General features: G+C 36.0%; 1 long non-coding RNA gene across 1 annotated transcript in view; it reads right to left on the reverse strand.

The window, feature by feature from the left end:
- LOC140638013 (uncharacterized) overlaps window positions 1–22,928 on the reverse strand; it is a 481,686-nt gene that overhangs the window by 281,560 nt on the left and 177,198 nt on the right. Inside the window, exon 9 of the long non-coding RNA XR_012035131.1 lies at window positions 12,098–12,158. This is a non-coding gene — a long non-coding RNA (uncharacterized lncRNA). The remainder of the gene's footprint in view (window positions 1–12,097; window positions 12,159–22,928) is intronic.

A 22,928-nucleotide genomic window follows, 5' to 3' on the forward strand; every position in this document is an offset into this window, starting at 1 on the left:
CTGAAGTTGTGAAGTGAAATTCACCTTCAAATATTTTAAGGAGACAGAGATAATTGAATTTAATGATCAATTAGATGTAGAGGAAGAGAAAGAGGAATTAGGAGTGATTCCCAGGTTTCATGTCTGAGCAACCATGTAGATGATGGTGCCAAAGACAGGGAGGATGGAAGAAAGTTTTCAGAAGTAAATAAGAACTGGGTCTTAGATATATTTATGTGAGTTGACCATGAAGCATCCATGAGAATGTGTTATATAGATAGGTATATGAGTCAAGATGTCAGAGGAAGGGTTACGGTAGGACTAGAGATACAAGTATGTGTGTGTGTGTGTGTGTGTGTATACACACACACACACACACACACACACACACACACACACTCTTTAAGAGCTTTCTTAAAGAGCTGTCTTGTATGTCTGCAGCTTTACAGCCAGTGGCTCCCAGATGCCCAGTTCTTTTATGTCTACCAAGGTACCTGTCTCACCGTTTACACCCCATGTCTCACAGTTCTCCTGAGTGTGCTTGGCCCGAAGGGAGGTAAACAGACGAGTAGTGCTGGCCCCATAAGGGTGTGAGGGATGACCTCTAAGGTCTGGGCAACATCCCTGTATGGCCACTGTTCCACACCAGTCATGGCCTTGGATTTTTCTGTCAAGGCATGGGCCACAGTCATTTCAGAGGCCCCACCTCCTGGAACCAGCTGGTGGTCCAAGAGGACATTGCGGCACACCTGCATGGCATCCTGGAGATTCATATATATATCTTCAGTTTATATATATCCATATATATGTATATATATCTTCAGTTTATAATATACATATATATATATTTTTTAAGGATTTTATTTTTTATTCATGAGAGACAGAAAGGGAGAGAGGCAAAGACGGCAAAGACATAGGCAGAGAGAGAAGCAGGCTCTATGCAGGGAGCCTGATGTGGGACTCTATCCCAGGACTCCAGGATCATGCCCTGGGCCGAAGGCAGACGCTCAACTGCTGAGCCACTCAGGAATCCCTATACATACATTTTTAAAGATTTTATTTATTTTGAAAGAGACAGAAAGAGCTAGCAGGGGGAGGGACAGAGGCAGAGACAGGGAGAGAATCTCAAGCAGACTCCCGACTGAGCACAGAGCCCAAAGCAGGGCTCAGTCTTATGACCCTGAGATCATAATCTGAGCTGAAATCAAGAGTCAGATGCTCGGGATCCCTGGGTGGCGCAGCGGTTTGGCGCCTGCCTTTGGCCCAGGGCGCGATCCTGGAGACCCGGGATCGAATCCCACGTCGGGCTCCTGGTGCATGGAGCCTGCTTCTCCCTCTGCCTATGTCTCTGCCTCTCTCTCTTTCTCTCTCTGTAACTATCATAAATAAATAAAAATTTAAAAAAGAAATAAAAAAAAAAGAGTCAGATGCTCAACAAACTGAGCCACCCAGGCACCCTATTATATATATATATATATATATATATATATATATATATATATATATATATATATATATATATCTTCTTCCACTTCAAGAGCTTTCTTAAATTATTTATTCTTTCTATTTTTTTTTTCTTTTTGGTCTTCTTTTGGGGAAATTTACTAATGCACAAAATGGATTTTCTTTGTCTTCTATATTCCCCATTTTTTTTCTCTATGACTATGCTTTAATTTTTTTCCTCATTCCTGTTTCACTTTGCTTTTCTATTTTCTACCCTTGTCTCTTAGTCTCTGCAATGTCTATTTCCTCACACTAATTATTAGCCTTCATTTCTGAGGTAACTTTATTTTATCCATTTCTTTCTTGAATCCTACCAGTACTTGCTTTACTTTCTCATATTTTTTTCTTTCTCATATTTTTGATACCTTGATTATAATCAATACTTCCTTGATATATTTCTTTTAGTGGTTTTCTTTTATAACAGTAATTGTTTCAGGAGAGTTTTAATATTGAATTATGATTTTCAACTGCTTTGTGGATAATTTTCTTCCTGTTGAAATTGCATTTGCAGAAAAGTTTTGCTAAATTTCAAAAGCATTTTTCCTTATGTCTTTGTATATGTGCTGTGCTTATTCTTTATTTGATACTTATATTGAATGAGTTGGATTCTTCTGGATTTGGTAATAGCTGGAGTTTCTTAGAGAAAGAAGTGACAGTATATTCCTCAAGGCTTTAGAGGTCAAACACTTTTGGTTACTACAGAGATGAATATTTTCTTTAAAATATGGTGCAATTCTTCTAGAACCAAATTTAATTCAGGAGGATTTATTCATCCAGTCCTACATTTGCCTGGTTCTTTTACCAGCTACTGCTCTTTTCATACCCATATGGGTATAGGCCTTGCTTTCCAAAATTATCCACTCTTTTGGTACCTTTATTGATTTATTGATTTACTTATTTACTTATATGTTTGTTTGTGCTGTAGTATTCCAAAACCTATCTTTGGGCCCACTGCATACTTTTCTCACCTCTAAATAGGCTTCTTCTTGTTAAATTTCAGCCTACTTCCCAGGAGTTCCTGCTTGGGATAGAGTTTTGTCTTTTTAGTAATAGATGTTTTCTGGGGAATCTGTGAGTTCTGTATCCACTCAGCCTCTCAATCTGCCCACACCTTCTTACTACTCTGTCTTGGTGTTCTATAGGGCAGTCTGATAGTATATATATACTATACATTTTTGAAAGTATATATATATATATATATACTTTTTTTTCTGTTTCCTAGTTTCAATGGAAATAGATTTTGTGACCATTGTTATATATTCTCTTATTGCTCATTTGTTTTTAAGGAAGAAACACAGAAATATTCAGAACTAAACTACTGTTGCTTTTCTGCACAAAAACCCTATGAAAACATTCTGTTGCCTCAGGCCTGCACCTAACATTTTTAGTTTCAGGAACAAAAGTACACATGTAGGCCAACATACCATATGTCAAAATCTTTAAGGGTTATAAATCAGGCTAACAAAACTAGTAAGTGAGACATGTTCTATTCTCCTTCCTTAACAAATACATCATCATAATGACCTGGATGGCCAGATTCAAATACATTATTTTCAGACTCTGTTGAATTCTTCTCCTGTCCTCATCCTGCTGCCCACTTCACTTCTCTTACCACCTTAAGCTGTGTCTCACAACATAAGAGCCTCATGAGTACCTATGTGGACATTCCAGCCTGACTGTGAAAGTTTTCTCCATATCATCTATAGTCAGCTGTCCCTTGGGTACCATGCAGACCTGAAGATGTACCCAAACTACAATGCAACCCTCCCTTGGAATGCCCACGGAAGATGTGAGGGCTTTGACGGTGGATTCTGGACAGAGAATTCTGACTCCTGGTTGCTTGGAACATGGTCTACAAGTAGGCTGGGGTGCTTTCCCTTGGTTCTGTGATTTCCTTACCCAGGGGTGAGGAGCATTAGCCAAATGAGGCCAGAAGAAGGCTATTAAAAGTGAGGTACCATGTATTTTTCCAGTGATATTTGAATTTCTACCATTAATATCTATTTTGTCATAAAAATGCTTATTATTATTATTTTTTTAACTGGGGAGTTCTAAATGAATCAAAGTTTTTTTTTTTTTCATTTTAAAAATATTTTCTAACTTTATTATGAGAAATTTAAAAGCTAAGTAGGTGAAAAGTCAGATTACTGATCATTTCCTTCTTTACCCTTTCCTATAGCTGTGGATTTTCTACTCTAAATATGTATTATTTTCATAATCTGAAAAGAAACTTAATAAAAATGAAAAAAAGAAGATTATGAAAATAAATAGTGAAAGCCCTAAAAGGGAGTCTAATACTAATATTTACAGGTGAAAAAAAAAAAAAAAGAAAAAGAACTTCCATTTTTTTCTAGTGTGTCATGGCATATTTTCCAAAGGCTTTTCTCCCAACACACACATATACACACACACACACATACATATATTTCCATATCTTAAATGTGTTAAAATGTCCCTCACCAAGACAACAGATTTGCCCTTGGATCTTAAGACATAAGGTGCCTGGGTGGGTGTCTGTAGCTATGGCCCTTGTGCAGTGTCTTCTTTAATGTTCAAGTGAATGGTCAGCAAAGAGAACATGTACAGAGAGTAGCCAACTCCTCCCCACTGGCCTTCTTTCACCTGCCAGAGTATCTGCATGACCATTTCTATTTGTGTGCATATAATAACTTCCTGCAGGGGTTCCAGACAGGAAATGAAGGGTATGAAGCTGCCAATGTCAAAGAAACACTAGATCCAGAATTCCTCAGCATCACTCCAAAGTGGAGGTTTTCCAGTATTTGATTTATGGCCCTTTGGGCCCCACGTTTCTCATTTTGGAAAGCTTTTAGAACTTTTCCTCAGAACATTTTCCCTCTCCAACCATTAGGACTCCTGATTGGATAAAACTGAGAGTATTATTAAACTTTTGTTTTGTTAACTCCCAATATTTATATGGAATACAAACAAGATTTTATTTTTTCTGTCTATAATAACAAATGTATGATTAGAGTAATACTTCACCGTTGGTTTTTTTTTTTTTTTTTGGCTTGGAACTAGGGGTAGGACACCAATTTAATTCACCTCAAGTTCCACTATTTTCCAATTTCCCTAATTTATCACTTGTTCTTCATATATAGGATTTTTTTTCTTAAGTCAAGCCTCTTTGGGGACTCACATGGCAAAAGACCTAGACAAGAATATTTATGGTTTTAAATAATTTTTGTAGGCTTTGAATTAATAGGGTTTGATGAAAAGGTCATTTCTTTTCTCTGAGAAGTGCAACTCCATTTCTGAAACTATGTCCTTATGATCTGTGGTTTCTTCGCATCACACTCATGGCCAGATAGCTTCTATTCATCCCACAGGTATATCTTTTACTCTGCTAAGTGCTCTGCAAAGCATCCAAAAGTTTGTTTTCCATGTTGGTATTTTTTGTGTGTATTCTTTTGGCTTTGTTTTCTTTTCCTAGAACATTCCTTTAGAAAATTGATCTTCAACTTTTATATTTTTATGTTTTTCTTTATTTTTTTATTTTATATAGTTTTTAAATGTACATTACATAAAAATTAGGAAGACTAAGTCAAAAAAAAAAAAAGGAAAGAAGAAAAAAACTATCTATGATTCTACTATCCAAGATAATCATTGTTACTATCCTCATTTTAGTGCACAATGAAAAATGGAGGGTTTTTTTCCTCCTTTCCAAATCCACTGCTATACATAATGGAAGCTTCTCCAAGGATAACCCTATTCATAAGCAATTATTCTAAAGTGTTTCATTTCTAAATATAGAATCTAGATTCTGAGAATTTACTAAATGCAAGGATGACATCATATAAACATATCCAAATCTCTTATGCCATATTTGTGAAAGTGCTCATTTCTGTGTTTGAAGATGTATGGCTCTTATCTTTTTATACCATGTTTTGCCTGAATTTTATTTCTCCTTTCTACATGATCCAGCCAGCCATACTGCCTGTGTAAATACAACTCAGGCTTCTTTCTTTTTGATACTCAGAAATCCATCTTCAACATTTTTGATCAGTGTGCAGTGCATTAAATACTACAGCAGATGGTGCTTTTTGATGATGTGTTTCTACATGAAGCAACATTTTGTCCTGTATGCTGCATTATCAAAAAATCAAACATGTAATTATGCAAATATGTATGCCTTTATAATAATCAAGTTTTATTGTAAATGGTTGATGCACATCAATTTGATCCTGTAGTGCTGTTTTAAGTGCGGTTTAAGTGGCTTTTCAGTGTACCCAGAGGCAACACAAATGCATCTCTGGAATATTAATAAAATCCTGAATCTTTGAGACCCCAACTGGAATCTCATTGCTTGTACTGATTGAAACAAAATGCTAATCCTTTCCTTTAAAAAAATCCCCTTTGTTATTTAAAACACTGATATTAGTATGATATGAAGGGCCATTTTATTTTAAATTGTATTTTAATGTAGTTGTTAAAATAATGCCTAATCATACTATATTCAGTCTTCACAATGTAAATTTGATGAGACATGAATCCAATCATCTTGCAACAATGAATGCAGTCATGTATTTTAACCAGTCCGGTTTCTCTAATTCCATAAATTTCTATTGCTGGTGGCTGTTTACTGGTTTCACTTTTGGATGCATTAGCTGTCTTTTGTGGGGACATGTATTGTGAATATTCATTGCAGAAACAATTGACTTCTTAAAAAAAAAGGAAGGGGAATTCTTTAAGTTGAATTCCTATGAGCATTTTCAAGCAGGATTATAACATAGACAGTGGGATTTATTACTGAACAGAATCTGAGTTTTATACATTAGATTGTTTCATTGGTGCATAATAGTGCCCGCTCGTCTCTCCCCAAATACAAACACTCTCGCACATTCTGTTGTGGTTAAACTAACCAGATGGACTGTGGGTACTGATAATCTATGATTGTAAATTATTTTTGCTTGTTTCTTCCTCTTGAAGAGAAATAAAAGGATGAGAAAAGCAGAATACAAAAGGAAGAGCTTTAAAAGGAATGTAGCTTTTAAGGGAAGAAAATAACCACGTAATTTCCTTTTTCTATTTCCAGTCCTCCTTCTCTTTATATTTGCTTTGTTTATTGGGTTTACTATAATTATGGGTTATGTTTTCAATGGCTGCCACTCCCTGGCACAATGAAATATGCACTTTTTCCCTTTGCTCTCATGCCTAGCTCCCCCTGCACTATCCTTCATCTTACCATAGAGCATGACTTTCTTCCAAATATGTAGATTCACTTGATGTTTTCTCTCTTTTTCACCTATTGTTTATACACTGCCATTAAATCTCTGGTTATTTTTATTTGCTTTTTGTATAACTTTCTGATTCATAGTCCCTCCCTAATGCATCAGGGTCTAGATTTACTTTATTTTGATCTCTTTGGGGGTTGTGCAACCTGCAGTGTACATTTCTTTGTCAAAATTACATCATTTCATCTCTTCCCAATTTTTTAAATCTCCATTTACCCGTTTCTCTGATTCACCAAGATCAAGATAGTTAGATATATTGATAGGTAGATTTGGGGAGCAGGGATGAAAGGCATGCGGGACTGGAGATTTTTGTTGCTTAGATGTCTATCTATAACCACATGTTGAAATAAAATGTCAAGGATTCATATCTGAATATTTAAAAATAATTTTAATGCACTATCACTTTCTGAGAATCTTTAAGCTTAAAATTTCCCTATAATTTAATTACTCTCATAGGTATCAATTATCCCTGTTCATTTTGTTTCCTCCAGGCCACATCAGTTCTGTTCTTGATGGCCGAAGCTGTGCTGTTTGGGTAAGTCATTAAAGTGCAATGGGTTTTGTTTCTTATTACTGTACTGGGAGTTTTAATATAAAAATGGCATGGTACATGGCCTATTTAAATTGCAAACACACACACACATACACACCTACATTACTGTAGTGGTCATTTGTAAAGGTCAAGGCAAGCTCTGGACTGTTTTCATGTTGCAATCTATGTGATTTCCTTTTCTGTCCATAATCAGAGCCTAGTGATAGCTTCTGAATCAAGAGGAAGTGAGCCTGCATTAATGTTTGAGTTCCTGTTGTATACAGATTTTTCTAATCAACTAGGTGTGAGTGTGTCAGGGCTGACCTGGAGATCTTATAAAAACTAAGATCCTTAAACCATGTATGACTAAAAAAGTTATTTCATTCTGACGTTATAACCTTATAACTTTTATATATATATAAATATATATATATATATAAACAAGAATCAATTCATTTCTTGGGTTTTTCCCCAATAATCACTTTTGTTTTTGCAAGGTGATATTCATTCGTAATCTGAAATGTATGTTGATGTTTCTTTCAATCAGCCTCTTAATCTTTATTAGGAAAATCAATAGTGTCCCTGGCCTTTTGACGGCTTTTTAAACATGCAAATGTACCATAATACTTTTTTTTCGGCTTTTGAATTTAACTTTAGATGACATGACATTTCAAGCTCAGTTTAGAGATAAAAACACGACAGTAACATACACAACTGCAGCATTGATTTTAATAGAGTAACAAGAAATGTAGTCACATATTCTGCTTAAGTTTCCCCAGCAGAAATTGCTTCTGCTTCAGAGCCTATTACAAATGCAATTCACTAGGGTCTTATGGGTGACAAAGCTTTAATTAGCATCACATTGTTTTCTAATGTGATTTTGCACTTGTAAAAACAGGATTAGGAATCAAAATATACTTTTATAAATGCCAATTTTAATTGCATTACTGATGGTTTGCAGGTCTTTAAGCACCCCACGCAGCTTCTCACATAATACCTCTATTTGAAGGATTAAGTGTAAAACATAAAGAAATGATGGCATATATTGTCTAATAAAACACTTCTAAATCCGAAGAGGAAATACAGTCATTTATAGTATACGACATTTCATCTGACATCAGCACCTTCCTAAGTCTATGCCCCCAAAGTAATTGGTGCCCATAAAATAGGTAATGCTTAGTAATTGTCTGCTGTTTTATTCCATAGCAGAGAAATTAGAGCAGCAGGGCACATTGGTGTGCCTTCGTGAGAATGCACCTCAAGACCCGCTAATTTCTTTCTTGGCCCTCCTGCATTTTTTGTTTGTTTGTTTTTTCTTTTCATTTTTCATTTCATTTTCTTGTCATCTTTATTTTACTTTTGTGTTTGTTATATGTGATCCATTTAAGGAAAGAGCCATCTTCTTTTGTTGAGAGAATTTTCTAGAAGATCATAAGTAGGTTTGATCCTTGAATTAAAGATCTGCCTTAAAAATCACACTCTTTCATCTTTCCATTATATCTCTGTTCTAAGTGCTTAATAGACCTGTGTCCATTCACCTGCACCATACATTTTCTACAGGTAGGCAACAACTTTTCCTCACCTTTTAAACAGAGGCAGATCCAAAGACACAGTGGGGTGAAACAATTTATCAAAGGTTAGGCAACATTTTAGTTGGAGAAATATACCAAAGTGTGTGTTTCTATTTCCTAGCTTGCAGCTATAATCACTAGATCTGAGAAAGATAATAACTGGACATCATATGAAGGGTTCTCGTTTAAAAAAAATCATAATAACTTTTGTTCAGTTTATTTTACTTTTGTGGATGAATGCTGCTTCTAAGCTTTGGTTATTTGAACAGGGGTTAGAACTGAAATGATCTTAACTGAAAGTGACAGTTTTAATTTTGAAATGTTGTCTCTGTGCCACAAATGAGATGATTTGGGAAACAGATTCTTATTCTATAGCAGCTCTAGAGTCAGAGCTATTTTTACTTTATCACAAACTATGTTGGTGTCCACTGAGCTATTTGTTTAAATCAGTGGAAAGACATTTTATATTCCAATATAAATGTAATTATGTTATTTGTTGTTTGAGTTTTAAAACCTTAAAATTCTTTATATTTTTACTGTTTTTTCCACTAATTTAAGAATTTTCAAATTAACAGAAAGAATGCAAGAACAGTAAATGAGTTTCACTGTTTTTGAATTTTTGATTTTCTAAGAGGAAAAAAACCTACTGCTAGATCAATGTAAATTTTAAAGTTTTTTTCATTTCTCTTTAATTGCTTCTTAATTTCTTATTGATCCACTAACCAAAGGATTATTGTTTGATTCACTGAGTGAGCTGGCAAGATTGCCTGGGTGAAATTAAATCAGTTGACCCAGCCTCTTCTGCTGGAAATTGGGTTGTGCAATTGTAATAGTTCTATGCACTCAATAAGGCGAAGTGAGAAAGGACAGCCTAGCTAGGAAGCTCCATAATATGCCTCCTATTTTAATTCATTACCGCTCCTCTGTTGTACCCCTTAAGCAGAGGACCTTGCAAGAGAAACCCAGATGGGAATAACTTTAGGTCACTCTCAAAGCCCAACTGTGGCTCAACTGCCATAAAACTTTTATTTATTCTTGGTTTATGGTATGAAAATAACAAAATCGAAAGGCCAATCCTTAAACTGTTCCCTATTCCTTGTCCAACTTTCATCCATACTTTTCAATATCAATTTTTGGTTTATTCTCAGCTCTCTCCTTTCTGTCCCTTTATTGATTTCAACTTTAGCCCATCCCTATACTCACTGTTATCTGTCTTAATTCCTATTGTTTCTCTCACTTGTATTTCATTCAATTAATGCAGAAACGTTTAGCATTTTTTCTGCTTGTCTAAAGACCTTGAGTACCGATGAATATCAGCACAAGTCCTGCAGACTCTGGAAAGCCTAAACTGATGTTGCCACCCTGTACATGACACTCCCTTCTATAACTCTTCTGTTGCTTATGTCATTTTGTGCATATGAACATCTTACAAACTTACTCTATTATCTCATTGTTTTATATATGTCTCTTTGGTATGCATTACATTGGTAAACATCTCCATGTCAGTAGGTCTTCCTTTTTTTGTATCTTTTTTTGGGACATCTTCCCCCACCTTTGCATAGAAATAGATTTTATCACACAAATGTGATTTTATCACATGAGTGTGTGGGGAAATGAGGCATTGCCTGAGATCTCAGGTAAAAGGCAGGCAAATAGATTAGAAAGGACCAGATCCTAACAAGGAAGGGGTTCAGCACAGTATACAAGGGGTTAAGGACTCAGCCTAAAAGTATAGCATGAAGAAAGTCAGGATCTGAACAGAGTCACATGGGTGATATTTCAGGATCAAAATTGGGTAAGTACTAAGAAGTGTCTGCACCTTCTATGATTACAAGTTTGTAGAGATTAGCCTCCTGACTGATCTCAAGGTATGGGTAGTTCTTGGAATCAGGTGGAAACATGAGAGAGGTATGAGGGAGCAAGAGCCTAACAGTTTCTAGATGGAACATAAATAGTGCTTAATAAATGCTGGTTCATGGATAAAAGTACATTCAAAAGAGCACTAATGTAGCTCCTCTACCCCCGGATGCTAGCTCAAACTTTTGACAAGTAGATCATATTCAAATTAAAATGTACTAACATATATTTCCCTGAAGTCTACCAATCTAAATTTTTTTCCTACTTGCCAAGTTTTCACGTATTGTATACTAAGAACTACTGATCGACTATCTTCAGGGACAGGAATAAAAATTTTATATGCAGCTTCTTTCAATAGATTATCCCAAATTTTTTAATTACTAAATTTCTCTTCTCAACAAACAGCTCTATCCTATATACCAGGATATATAGTATATATATATACTATATATATACTAGTTGAGGATTCGTAAGAATACTCTGGTAGTCAAAGCCAATTTCTAGTCATGAGAGAAAAATGTCTTTTAATTATTTGTATGAGCTATGGTCCTATAAATGTGTACTGGCCTCCCTATATCTCCCCTACAGATGTTATTGGCTGGTGTTTCTGATATCTCTATGGTAATATTTCAAACACCTCCCACATGTTTCCTGCCCTGGAGAACTTTCAGTTAATGTTAGATTCTAAGACCTCTGTCTCTGACATTAAAAACAAGTTCTGGCACTCATTTTTATCTCCATTTCTCATACAGAAGAATAATGGTAGATGTAAGTAGAGGAAAGAATATCAGCCTGGTTGCCAAGAGGCCTTGGTTCTAATTCTGTCTCTACTGCCAACCTTCCCTTTGGTCTTGAACACTTTCCTTCTTTTGTAACCTCTGAACCTTCTGGGCCCCAGTTCTCTCATCAGTAGCAGAAGGGACTCAATCTATATTGATTAAGGCTCTATGTATTCAATTTTCTGTTTCCTTCCCTGGAGAGAATACAAAATATTAGATGTTGTAATATATATATATATAGAGAGAGAGATATCTATCTATCATCTATCTATCTATCTATCTATCGAGAGATTCATGAGGACAAATTAAAATGCAGACAGAATGTATACAAAGTTACTTGATATGTCTTTGTAACTTGCTGGTAGTTTTGATACTGACATTTTTCTCATGCAAGTTTAGTGGTCTCCTGGTGGTTGAATTAGTCCTTGTTATGGAACATTCATTATTGCCTATGTAATCCTTGACTATCTGAGGTTATGCTTAATAGGTCTTAACTTTTATTCTCACAAGTTAGTGACAATAATATTAAGTCAACATTTTGGAGTACTTATGATGTGTTCAGCAGCATTCTAAGTGCTTTATATCTATTTATTCATTTAATACTGAAAACATGAGTGCTATTACCTGTCCATCCCCAGACTAGGATACAAAGGCACATACAGCTAAAAATGTTGTTTCAGATTACCTAGAGAGAAGTTAGAGATTTTCAATTGGAGACAGGCAGCACACATCCAGCATCTATATTCTTGAATGATTATACTGTTTTGCCTATTCTCCTTCAAAGTACTTGAGGAGAAAGCACAACCTTAGCTAATGTTTTCAGCGTAGGTGAAACTTTCCACATATGCTGTATGATCACAAGTTACTGGCAGGGTAGCTGTTAGCACTACAAAACAGTTGGTTAAATTTTCATACTTTACCATGCACACTAGCCAACAGGGACTGAATAAAAATGCTGATGCTCTGAGAATGCCACCCCATTTGGAATTCGAGGGAATAAATCATAACAATCAACAGGGACACAGAACATCCCCACATCAAAGAGGTGAAGTTAGTCACAAGTGACAATCCAGTGTTAAATAATTAAATTGTCTTAGTTGTTAACTGTAAGCGAATGTTGTTTTTAATTGCACTTTAATAATGCCATGCCCTTTATAACCAAAATTAATGTTTTCTGTCACTCTGTTTTTGAAGTATGCACCAGTTTAATTAAACTATTAATGGTGGGGATTTTAAGTACTGTATATTCTTCATTAAATTGTATCTGTTCAACAAGCATAAACAGGAAAATGGAGTCGGTGAGGAGCAGATTCACATTCTGCCGGACAAATCACTCATCATCAGATAAGATGAGCGGTATGCTTATTTAGGTGCTTACTCCCATGGTAAACAAATCCAATTCACAGCTCTCGTTTAAAAATAATGGTGATTGTGCCTTTTAAAGATATGGGTTTACTGAGCTTTTGTGAGACAGACAAGCAAAATGCAGGACCTGAAGAACTATGGTGACAAGGGCTTCAGTTCACTTGGGATCATGGGCCCCTTTCTGCCATCTAACTCAGACAATTCAGGAAGAAAGACCCTAAGAGGCGTAGGCTTCCTCTTCTTTATCCCCTCTGGATTGCCTAATTATAGCCAAGTCTCCTGCAGAACACATGAAACCAACCTAACATAAAACAGCCATTTGTTTTTATTGCCAGAAATGACAATTGATAAAGTAAACACTGTGCACACCCCAAGCATCTCCTGGATTCAATTCAAGAGAATCGATTGAGTCTGGCTTAAAGATCAGGAAGGGCTAGGGCAGGATAATTTCTTGTCTCTTCAGCCCATTGATGACATATGCAAATAGAAAGGGGACCCTAATTGGCAAATGCTTAAAAAAGCAGGACAGTAGCGAAATTACACTTCTCTAGCAAGAGGAATGGTGGGGCAACATCTGCTGCTTATAGTTGAAGATGTAACATGTTATAATAGAGACAAGTGTGTCTTTCCTTTGTGTGGCAGATCAATCAATAGCTTTTCATGTGATCTTGTTCACTATTATGTTAGTAATGAAACCCTCGTGTGATGTGACAACTGTGGAATAACATTTGGTCACAAAGCTGGTGTTAACAAGCACAACTGGCACTCTGGTAATTAGACTGATTTCTGGTCTCTTCTTTCACAAATTGTCGATAAGTGCAGTAAACAGGCCGCTGATTCCTTTCTGAACAGCTATATTAAGCTTCATATTCTTGGAAATTCATCTAGGTTTGTTTGTGGGGGGTGAAGCAATAGAAGAGAAAAGATCATATGACAATCTTTCTCTCCTGGCCAGCCCCTGCATATGTAAACACATGCATGTCTATCTTTGCTATAGAATTGTGTCAGTAAAATTTAAAGCATATACTAACATACTTAGTTTTCATTAACTATCAGTTGGCTGAGAACAAGAGCCAGATAAACAAGGACTCGGTGCAGATCCTTGGGTTTAAGATTCACTAAATGAAGCAGAGAGATGGACCTTAAATGGGAGACAAAACGCATAAAAAACTAACCATATCTTTCACACTTTTTTACAAGAAGAGCTGTATTTGAAACTATAATTCATTTACGAGCTTAGCCCTGGGAAGAAGCTTAAATATATGAATCTAATATCCTCCTTATTATCCATTCTGACAATTATTTTTGGCCTTAATGTTTTCTCCTGCTATATGGATTTTCTGAAGAGAGACAGTAGAAGCTCTTAAATATAGAGCAACATGAAAATCTGATCCACCTATAGACAATCAATGGGCTTGTCTCTGAGGATTCCCCCATTGTTAACAAAAGGTGCTAATTGCATTTAAATGTGAGTGGCTCTGAGTGCTAGGTGAAAAAGTTTATCCAGATGGGACCTCTGCTTCAGGGAAGCTCTGATCTGAGCCAGCAACCCTAAGAAGGCCTGACACGCTTTCTGCTAGTAAAAAAGACAACTTTAAGTAAATCACCATTATATGATCATGGGAAGCATTTGGAAGCCAAAATGAAATGCCGGGTAGAATCAGGTCCTTCATGAAGATTCTGTTTTAAGCCCCTCTGTGTTTCAGTCCATCCCTGTCCCAGACATTTGTTTGCTGCTTGGTACACAGATGCTTAGAGACAAAAATACATTTGGTCATGTCAAGTTTTTCTTTTTTTTCCTCCTGGACTTGGAATTTCATTCTCTGACAGGTTTTTAGATATGTTTTGTTGTTGTTAAGTTCTAGTGGATGTTGAAGTATTTCAATCATCTCCCTCCACAGAGATATGATTCTTTCTTTAGTCCTCATGTAGCTTTTCCCTAGCTTTCTCCACTTTTAAAATACTAGCTGAGAGGCTGGAGTGCCATCTCCAGTAATAAATATGACCAGTTAAGAAGGCTTCATGGGAGTCAGACCCAAGCCCACCAAGTAATCTCATAGGCTTATTAGCTCATATGGCGATTCCCCAAAGTTATATACAAAACACTTCAGCAAACTTTTACTGAGTGGTTAGTCACCTGATAATGAGGGTACAGAGATGACAAAACATGGACCCTGGAATCCTTTCACAACGTATATGTATATACTTTTAATATCTTACAATTTTATTTGGCACTTAAAGCTCAATAAATGGAAAAAAAAAAAAAGACACAGCCTCTGTCCTCACTGTGCTCACAGTCTTAATAGAAGCTTTGCTGCGAGTCATTTTCAGAGATTTGGCTTCATTCAGAAATCAATGATGGGACAATAAAGAAATTAAGCCAGGAGAAATATATAAGTATGAAGGATAGTAAGGTAAGGAATCCATAATATTTGGCACCAAGTTGATTTATTAACTAAGTGAATATTTAATTTTTTTCTATGGCTCTCATGTTTTTCAAAAGTGGGAATAGCAAATAGAAATAAGACACTGTTACTCCAAAGCCACATAGCTGGTATGGTCTAATTAAAGGCGCAAAAGACTGTGCCACAGAGCAACAGAAGCTCTGAGGGAAGAAGGGCCAGAGTACAAACAAGGATAGAGGATGTACTTGCTGCTTATCCCTAAATGTTAATGTTCTGAGGCACCCTGAATCCATGCTCTAGTAAGCTGACTTAAACACAGCCCTACATGAAATATTGCTTAACCTTCCCAGTAATATTTTGAGGCAGTTGTTACTGTCCAGTGGATGAATAGAATTGAAATGCAGAGGAGGTCATTTACTTGCCCCAAGTAATATAGTTAGTAAGGAATGGTTGTAAAATGAGGACAAAAGTCAGTTAAAGTTAAAGCCCAAATACACTTTCTACAACACCAAAATTTTCAGGGACTCATAAGGTATTTTGTACCATGTAGGCCACCTACTTGGCATTCTCAGGACAAAGGTAAGCCACCACCCTATACATTTCAATTATCTTAGTCATGGAAGGTTAGACCTAAACTGGTAGAGTCTGAGCACTAGGGAAGGTCAGAACTTTGAATTTCAGGCCAGGAAATAGTCTAAATTTATGGATATTTAATTAAGAGTTAAAACAACCAAATCTAAATAGCCAGCAGTATATCCCCACATAAAAGCTTAGACCTAGCTTTCAGACAACTGCAAATCCCTAGCTCTTGAAAGGCTAATGAAACAAAAGACACCAATATGCTCACTGCTTGACTGTGGAATCTAGAGATCATTTATAAATCTGCCAACTGTTATAAATCTGATTGTAAAGACTCTGTGTTGAAGAGCTGGAACTTTACCTTGAAAAATATGGTTGTCTTTTGTCCACATTATTCATGGCCCTTTATCCATAGCTGTCCCTCCCAAACTCTCCTACTAGCCATTAACAGCTACAATAGGAATCTATCTCATGCTAGGCAATGTATATTTTCTGAATTATTCTTGATAATTACCCAATGAATTTATTAAAAGGAAAGTTGAACCTCAGAAACATTGTTCTAGGTTATGTTGTTATTTGGGCTGGAGTCAGAATTCAAACCCAGCCCCTTTTAGTTCTTCATACTACCAATCCTCTCGCAGATATGAAAAAGTAACAAGGGATAACAGATTTTGTCCCAGGATATCAGCTGGGAATGCTCTCCACGTCCTCTCAGCTGCCGTCTGAAGCTTATCCCCACTGTTCCCTGATATCTGGCTTTGGACATCTGCTCTTAGTCCTTGAATCTGGTGGCCACATATATTTCCCCTGTATATGTCCCACTTGTATCTGTTTTTTACATGCTCTTGGATATTATCATCTCCTCTCTACAAGACTATCTTTATCAGATTCAAGTCAACAGAGTTGGAATGTTCATGCCTTCATAAACACTTCTTGAAAAGGGAGAAAAATTTAAATGCCATATAAAGATGTTAATAAGGTAATGATGAGATTGAAGATAATTTTTTTAAAGAATGTTGGTTGCAGCATGGAGAATGAATTATAGGGAGGCAAAAGTGGACACAGAGAGACTAATTAAATGGCTATTGCAGTAATACAGATGAAGAAATGGCCTTAGCTTGCACCAGGGTAGTTCCAGTAAACAGTAATGATTAAGAACACAGGTTCTGGAGTCAAACTGCCCAGGTCTGATTCCCAGTTTAGCCATTCTATGTGGCCTCGGGCAAGCTACCTAACTTCTTCATAATTCAGTCCTCTCACTTGAAAAACGAGGTTAATAATAATAATAGTACTTGCCTCCTAAGGTTATGAATATTAAATGAATTAACATAAATAGAAGTGGCTAGTACATAGTAAGCGCCATAGAGATGTTAGCTATTATTGAGGCAGTGAAAACTGAGTGAAGAAAAACAAGATGTAAGGCAGTAAAATATACATACAGTTGATTTGTGGTTGGAAAAGAATGATTCCTAGATTTCTATCATGAAGCATTGCTTTCTGAGTTTCAGTTCCCAAAAGCACAATTTTGTAAGGAGGAAAAATCAGAATAGGAAGAGTCTTGGGTTTGAGCACATTGGAAGCGTGTGTTTACTTAGGGGTTAGCTAGACTCACTCACTAATTAACGTACCCATGTTACTACAAGCACAAGGCCTTAGAGATTTTTTCCTCATAGTAGAAACCATGAATGTTAGATCTATGGATTCCTTTCATTTACTGTATCATTTTCATTTTCCAACCAAATAGGCTGAAGTTCAGAGAAATGACTTGCTAAATTCAAGTTGCTACAAAGAGATGGCATAACCTTCCCCTGACTCTAGGGCCTGCGTTGTTTCACTGTTGCCCAATGCCCCACAGGCCACAGACTGATACACTAACGGTGTCAAACTAAGGGGCTAGAGATAGCCAATGAAGGGAAAGCATCGGGTTAGGGATGCAAGATGATGAATGATGAGGAATATAGTTCAGAGGGTGCATTTTAATAGGGTAATGCACAGAACACTAATTTGGTACTATGACGCTTGAGGTATTTTATTATTTATTTTGTTCTTACTTCCATGCAATATAATTAAATTTAGGAGATAAGGCTTATTAGAACTATCTTATCTTTAGAATGGTTTGTGTTATCTGCTCTTTGGGAGTTTTGGTTGTTTTTTAACTGTATGGTATTTTAAGTTAAAAATCAAGTGGGCTGCTTCTCCATATGTAATGTAATGGAGATTTAGAAAAGTCATAGTTGACCGTATTCAGGGAAAATAAACCATTTGTTTTAAAAATCAATAAACTAGGATATATAAAAGATACAAAACATCATAAACACGAGGCAAATTCTAAGTCCATACTAGAGAGCAAGCATGATTCTTTTTAAGTTTTAAAAATTGTTTTATTAATTAAACATAATCCTCTAGACAATCATTGTTTATATCCCTTTCAAGATGTTTTTATCTTGAAACATCTATCTGCCATTTTATAAAAATAGATGATGTCATTCCTTTATTTATTCATTGAATACCTGCTGTGTTCTAGGCACTAATCTGGACATTGGGATACAATAGTGAACAAAATCAAGTCCCTGCTCTCATTAAGCTTTGGTTCTAGTGAGGACACAAACAACAAATAACTCAATAAATGAGTAATATGATGATACCATATTTCCGTATGTATTAGAACAAGGTCTCATAGCAACCACTCTCCTCTCTCTGCAACAAGTAACTTAAATCATGCTTTTCTCTTATAATAGCCCAACACGCCTGATTGGTGAGCACCTTAATCCCTGGGTAGATTATGGGATGCTCCTTCCACATATCTGCTCCTATGGCATTGTCATTGTGGGCTGGTCAAGCTGGATCACCATTATATCCAGGTTCAGGTGATAAGATGAGACACCAGTCACTTCCCTGCTCACTCTATTGGAGTGACTTTAGACACTAAGGGATACAGAGAAGTGTACACTGTACAACCATGAAGTAAGTTTTTTTTTTTAAGGTTTTATTTATTTATTTGAGAGAGAGACACAGAGATAACAACAGAAATAGTGAGAGAGAACATGAGCGGCAGGAGAAGGAGAAGCAGACTCCCTGATGAGCAGGGAGCCCGACATGGGGCTTGATCCATCACCAGGACCTCGAGACCATGACCTGAGCTGAAGGCAGATGCTTAACTAACTGAGCCACCAAGGTGCCCTTCCTTTTCTTTGAAAAGAAACGAAAGTGGAAGTCCTGGGAGGCTCAGCAGTTGAGGATCTGCCTTCAGCTCAGGGAATGATCCCCGGTCCTGGGATAGAGTCCCATATTGGGCTCCCTGCAGGGAGCCTGCTTCTCCCTCTGCCTATGCCTCTGCTTTCAATCTGTGTCTCTCATAAATAAATAAATAAAAATCTTTAAAAAAAAGAAAGAAAAGAAAATTTTTATGGACTTCTAGTGGTCTCTGCATAGTTCTGTACTTCAATTTGATATAGGAAATATTTACGGTAAATTGTCATAAAAGTTTCTTCATTAGTCTTGATTAACCATTCTCCTGGGGCATATATTTTGTATCTACCTTTGTATTATTATAGACAAAAGAACCATTAATAGCTTATGGTTATTTTTTTAGATTATTCCTTAAGATATATTCCTAGAAATATAATTACTGATACTTGAAAAATTTTGTTGTTTATTATAAATCGTTTTCCAAAAGCATTATAGGCATGTTTAATTTACTTGCTGAGTTTCTTTCATACTTTTACTGCAAAAGAATATGAAAGTTGTTATTCCTTGTTAATATGAAGGAGAAAAACACTATCTTACTATTTTTATGTGCATTTCTTTGTTATTTAAGTCTGTGTTCCACCTCCTCCAATTTTTTAGTTAATTGTATTTTTTTCATTTATTTCTTATAGTATTTGCATTGAATGGAATACATTTTTATACATAAAAGGATTAATTTTTGTCGTATTTGTTATCAAAATATGTTTTTCCTAAGTATTTCTAAATACTATTATCAGAAAATATTAACAGTTGGTATATTGATAGTATACAACTATGTTCCAATAATAACCCTCATTAAAACTTTTGGATCTTCTGGGTGCCTGGGTGGTTCAGTCGGTTAAGTGTCTGATTTCAGCTCAGGTCTAGTTCTCAGAGTCCCTAGTAGGGCTCCATGCTCAGCAGGGAGTCGGCTTATCCCTTTCCTCTGCCTCTTCCCCTGGCTCATGCTCTGTCTCTCTCTCAAATAAATAAACACAATCTTTAAGAAACAAATAAACAAAAACAAACAAAAAACCTGGCTTCTTTGGTCAATGATTCCAGCAGTCACCCCTTCTACTGCTTGCCCCTAGAGCTTTTAGGCATACAACTCAACACAAGCCTAAGTAACTGCATATTATACATCCCCCGTCTGTTTACTGTGATTGAGTCATGGTTTGGGAAGTGGTATGGCATTCTGGGAAAAGACGCATCTTGCTTTTTTCTTTTTCTTCAGAGCATAACCTCAAGTATATAATCTTAGATAATGTTGGTCCATCCTTAATCATTTTACCATCGAGCGAAATTTGAAAGAGGTAGGTGCAGAGTAGTATGAGATCTCATTGTTTTGTTTCCTTCATGTTTAGTTGTCTCATTCATTCTCATCATTATATTCCAATATCACAATATGTATTACACATTGTTTAATAATACACAGTATGTATTACACAATGTGTAATAATTTCACTATATATATATTTTAATATTTTATTTATTTATTCATGAGAAACACAGAGAGAGAGAGGCAGAAACACAGGCAGAGGGAGAAGCAGGCTCCATGCAGGGAGCCCAACGTGGGACTCGATCCAGGGTCTCCAGGATCCGGCCCTGGGCTGCAGGCAGTGCTAAACCACTGAGCCACCCGGGCTGCCCATTTCACAATATATATTAAGATATATATCTCATATTATATATATGTGTGTCTTGTATTATATATATCTTAATACATATTGTATATAATATATAGTATACATCTTCTTAATAGATGAACTTAATTACTGAGTTCATAGTAATTATTTAAACATGAAAACACATGAGAATTCTATTTATCAAAACTATATAATGGCATTTTTAAAAAAATAATTACTTCTAAATATATCAGTCAGCTTTTGCTAAGTTATATTGTGATAACCCTAAATCAGAGTGATTTTTCAAATTCTCTGAAGCAAAATGTTTTCCTTAAAAATTAGAGAAAAAGTGAAATATAAATAGTTCAAGAATGAAAAAAGTCACCTTTCAATAAAACCTACTCTGCAGGCACCTGGATGGTTTAGTTGGTTCAGAGTCTGACACTTGATTTCTGCTCAGGTAATGATCTCAGGGTCATGAGATCAAGCCCAGCGAAAGGCTCCATGCTGAGCTTGGAAGCCTGCTTGAGATTCTCTCTCACTCCTTCTCCCTCTGCCCCTCCCTGCTTGCTTGCTCTCTCTCTCTCTTCCTCTCTCTCTCACAAAAAAAACCCCAAAACAAAAAAGCAAACAAAAAACCCACTCTGACCACCCTATTTACAAAAGAAACCATTATCTCCCATTTACTCATGTTCTTTGCTGATTAATTTTCCTCCATCATATTATTTCTTTCTACCATGCTATATTATTTACTTTTTAAAAAAATTGCATCTCCCCAGTAGAATATAAATTCCACGAGAGGTCAAGAATTTTGTCTGCTTCACTTATGCATCCACAGTGTCTAGAACGGTGCCTAGAACATAGGAGATACTCAAAGAAGAATTGTTAAATGAATAAGAAAAAAAAAATCAATGGCTTACAACAACAACAAAATTTCCCTATTCGTGTAACATGTCTTTCAAGGATTGGAGGCATCTATGGTCTTCTCATTCTGAGATGCAAATGACAAAACCACTGTACTTTTGAAACACTAGCCTCACTGGAGACAGAAAAATTGATGATAGAATTCAGGACAGTTCTTAGACCTTCAGCTGGAAGCACAGATCACTACCACTAACATTCCTTTAGCCAAGGCAATCATTTTGGCCAGGCAGTGTATCAAGGGGTAGGGAATATACAATCATCCTATAGGGACAGCAGTGGATATTTGAAATAATAATATGACCTATGACACTAGTGTCCTCATTTTCCTTCCCTACAACATGTATAAAAAAGTATCACCTGAAAGCAAAGTCTTCATAGTATATTTATGTTCTCCTGAAAGAACATAGTACAAAAAAAAAAAAAAAAAAGAAAAGAAAGAAAGAAAAAAAAAAGAAAAAAGAAAAAAAAACCACAAGTGATAATGGGGCCTAATCTATAGTTTGGGGGTAACTAAGTGAGAATAATTGCTTTAAAAGAGATGAAATTAGAAGTAAATTTGGGTTCTTCTAATTGTGCAAACCCATGTTCCCTCTCTCCTTTTCTTTCTTGTTCTTATAATATATTCCATTCATAGGTAGTTACTTTTTGAAATATAATAATTATAATATTGCCTGCTTTAGATACTAACAGAATTCTCAATGCAATCTTTAAAATGAGAATTGGTTATACATGTAACCATTCTATGAGGCTTTAGAAACTCCAAACCAAGCAGACCGCAAAATTTAATTTAAAAAAATAACTTTCTACGTGACAAAGGCAAAAACTATGAAAGTTTAGGATCATAACTCAAAACTAAAGTAATTTTGAATATCAAAAGAGAATGCCTGGCACAATTTCTAACCAAGTAGCAAACAGATTTTCCAGGGGCTTCAAGAATTGGCTGAGCTTTCAAGAGAAAGGGGAAACACGTGTATCCAACCTTAAGCACAGATATAAAACTTGCCTAAACAGTTTAGTCATGCTCAGTTGATTTTGATGCTGTATAGAATACCCAAATAGATGCTTACTATTAATTTGACCTGAACGCTTCAGATCCATAGTGGCTATAAATGCCCTTCCATATACTTATTCACTAACAAGATTTCTGATAAGCCATTTTTCATTTTGACTTTCTCCCTTCTTACTGTTATTTTCCTTTTTCCTTTGAATTTGCCCCTAGTTCACCAAGAAGTATGCTTGGAGCTAAGAACATATAAGATATGTTCCCTTGCCCATAAGGAGTTTATTGTCTGGTAGCAAAAATCGACAGTTAAAAAGATACTAAGTACTTTC

This window comes from Canis lupus, chromosome 8 (assembly GCF_048164855.1).
Source record: "Canis lupus baileyi chromosome 8, mCanLup2.hap1, whole genome shotgun sequence".
NCBI classification, from domain to species: domain Eukaryota; kingdom Metazoa; phylum Chordata; class Mammalia; order Carnivora; family Canidae; genus Canis; species Canis lupus.